Raw genomic sequence first — 3,866 nt, forward strand, 5'->3', positions numbered from 1 at the left:
GTTATTTATTTATCTTTATTTCGGTTGAGCTGTTTTTCTAACAGTAACAATTAAATTATATGAATTGAAGTATAAAGTAAGAAATTATCATACAAATATATAATTATCAAGTAACAAAGTTACTTGATAATTAACTGATTGAGAAAATTAACGGATTAGCCTTTCGAGTTAATTTCTGAAAAGAAAAGAAAATATCTATCTAGTTATCTTAAAAGTAAATGTGCTTTCATCTTTTCCTCAAAGGCAGTTTTAATAGATTTTAGTTTCAAGAGTCTGAATTTGTTTTATTCATCCATATACATGGTTGTATATGTGATTTGTACATATTTTCTCAATATCTTATGTATGCCTGGTTTATTCGTATTGGGTATACTATTTTTGTTTTTTTTTTGTTTTTTTAAGTATTCATCTTGGTTAGATTATTTCCTAAATATATGTGTTTTAGATTTTAGTTGGTAATTTTCTAGGAGCTGAAAAATTATGAAACAAGTTTGTCTCCACTTTTAATTTTAAATGAATATTGTCCTCCTTATGAGGCCTGCAATGAACTAAATCAGATAGATAAGATATAAATCAGGAGTTTATACTACAATAGCATAACTTTTGTACTTCAGCTTTCTCTAGTGGTAAGTATATTTAATAAATACCACTAGAAGAAGCTATAATTATAACATCAAAATTATATTATACTTCTCATAATTGCCCCTAGGGTTCCATAGGTTTCCAGTTAAAGGGGTTCCGCTAGCGAGTACTTTTTATAACCAGTGATTAGTTTTGAAACCTCTGAATTTATATCGATCCAGCGTATAATTCATTATTTAATCTTTCGGTTCCCTTAGTGAAATTCTTTCAAATGAAATAGAAATAGCGGTTTTAAAAAGAAATTATTATATTTCCAACAACAATATATTGAACAAATTATGAAGAAGAAAAAAAAAACATTTATAAAATATTAGTATTTCCTATTGCGCATTTTAAAATCGAAATCAAATAACTAAATTCTTAAATATGTTTCCCTAATAACCATTTTCAACTTTTATAGCAGTTTTATAAGTCTTCATTTTCAACTTATGTATTTATCACAATGAAAATCGGGCGAGCTGGGCTAACAGGCACAGGATTTAAAAAAGTGCAAATCAAATTTTATTTAACAACTATTGGCAAGAGAACGATCAACCAAATGAAAAATAAAATAAAATCGAAGTGCTCCTGAGTAAAAATTAGAGAAAATTTTGTAAAATAGTCCTGATGAAGTCGCATGCAAAAAGGGAAATATTAATAAATGCAATTGGTCCTTTAAATAAGTCAAGGAAATAACATGGTTCTCATAGTTCGGCTGAAGAAAAAACTTAAAATGATAATTCTTGCATACTTAAGATCTAAATATAGAACCATAACGGTGGATGTGAATGATAAAGTATCAGAAAACGTTTAATTTTGAATTGTGAGTAAATACTTTGAATAATTTAGATAAAGAGATAAAATTAAAAAAAAATAGTTGAAGCTTTTTATGTTACATATATGCACCAGAAACAAATTCATAGCTAGACTAGATATAGCACAAAGACTACAAACATAACTGCCTGTTACATAAAACCTAATTTAAGATTATTAATGATAAAACAATGAAAAAGATGCTACATTTCTCTAATTAAACATTTTAAAAATAGTCATCTATTGCTTAATATGTTCATAATTACCCTAATAAACTTAATTTGAAAAGTCGGGGTTCCGCCGAAAGAAAGATGATTATTTAAGTGTTCCGGAGACGAAAAAAATTGGGGACCGCTGACTTAGACTTCTAAATCTCCATTTCTTGGCATGGTAGGAACATAATTTTTCACCATTCAAAGAACAGATTAGAAGATGCAATGTATAAATAATAATAACAAAAAACGAACATGTTAAAGGTTATGTCCCAGACCCCTTAAATCAAAAGTTCTGCAACACCTCTTTTCTTTTTTTATCTGAAGTTTCTATTCTTCCTGTTTATAACACGAAAGATGAAATAAACTGTTAAAATATTTATAGTACATGTAGGAAACTAAATTATTTCGAAACCAAAAGAAGCGAAACGATTTGGCACCAGTAACATTGATTTTAATTGCTTGCAAGGGTGCTTGTATGTCGTTACAAAAATAGAGGGGTCACGATGTTGTATTTATTGTACGAATAAACAAAACAACCATCTGTCGGAGGAAAAGTTCTGTAAGGGGGTAGGAAGGCTGGAAAATTTATTGGAACGCTTGTATTTTATGTTTCTTGGATTGTGTGGGAAAGTCGTCTGCTCTCACCCTAGACATGACTAATGGTTAATACTTGTAGTGGGAGGCTCTTTTTTTTTTCAACATATCAAGATACTATTTTGTTTGCTTATCTGGTATGCGTATTAAGTTTGAAATTTTAGTGGGAAAAATGAGGATTTTTTTTTTTCAATTTACTTGTCTTATTTTAAAACAATCAGAATCAAATAAAATTGAACATAATTGAAATTTGATGAGCAGCATTTTGTTGAATAATGAGATTTTCATTTAATTCCTTTTTTTCTCTTCAGGGATACATCAATTAGCATGGTGCGTAGAGTTTTTAAAAAGTGCGTAAAGGTGCTTATTTTAGATTTTGGTTTTTAAAAGCCCTTAAAGGTGCTTTTTTCATTGGGTGTTTTTAAAAAGTACTTAATTTTCCCTTTTCGAAAATGAGATTTTTTCTTCTTTAATATTTCGTATTGCGACACGTATTATGATGCAAAAGCGTGCTTTTCCCATTGTTCTATACAACGTTTTCACAATTCATTCAACCACAATCTATTTCGGCGTACCGTCGGTCCATAGCGTATGAAAGCGCCAATCATTTTGCATGTTTGAGGAAATACTTGCGCGTACGTTTGTGCGTCTACTGAGCTGAGTTCGGTGTAATTATTGCACCCTCACGTGCAACTCTGCTGCATTTTGCAAGATATTCTCAATTTCTGACTTCATTTTCCACCCTTTGATATCGAACCGAAAAATCTCTTAATCATTTTATAATGACTAATATAATCAAGAAAAGAGTTTTTTGTCAGAAACTAGTCATTTTATTATGATCATGTAAAGTCTTAGAAAATTATTTTGCATTTTGTTAATGTATATAGTGCTTAAAAATATTTTTTGAGTGCTTAAAAAGTACTTAAAGGGTGCTTATTTTTTGTTGAAAGATTTAGCTGCGCACCCTGATTAGTAATAAAGTAAACACTAGACCAGTGGTCGGCAAAGTGCGGCTCCAGAGCCGCATGTGGCTCTTTGGCTCCTTAAGTGCGGCTTTGGCACAAATATCCACGGAGGGCGCAATAATATTTTCATTTTAAAAAAAAAACTTAAAAAGTTGAAATACAATTGCTGGATTTAAAAAACAAGAAGATATGGGGCTCTAAATTCGAACGTCTTTGTGTTGAATTGGAAATATTGGAGGAGAAAAAATGTGATGTTAGTTCACAACACAAGTGGTCTGCTTTGAATGACCTGGAGAAGGAAAACATGATCATTTTCAACGCTTGGAATAGTATTCCTGAGTCTTTCGATCAGCTGAAAAAGCTCGCGTTTGCTGTTCTTTCCCTTTTCGGTTCTACATATATATGATAACAATCTTTTTCAAGCATGAACATTATCAAGAGTAAACTGAGAAGTCGTCCTATTGATGAGAACTTGGATCCATGCCTAAAATTAAGAACAACAACATACAAACCTGACTTACTCAAACTTTCCAAGGAGATGCAAGCACATTGTTCGCATTAATAAATATTTATTAAGTATGAAATTTAGTTTTATTTAGTGTACTACTTATTTAGTGTAATAAAAGTTTACTAAACAAGCAGATTTGGCTCCCAATTT

The sequence above is a fragment of the Parasteatoda tepidariorum genome, chromosome 10 (genome assembly GCF_043381705.1).
Source record: "Parasteatoda tepidariorum isolate YZ-2023 chromosome 10, CAS_Ptep_4.0, whole genome shotgun sequence".
Classification (NCBI taxonomy): domain Eukaryota; kingdom Metazoa; phylum Arthropoda; class Arachnida; order Araneae; family Theridiidae; genus Parasteatoda; species Parasteatoda tepidariorum.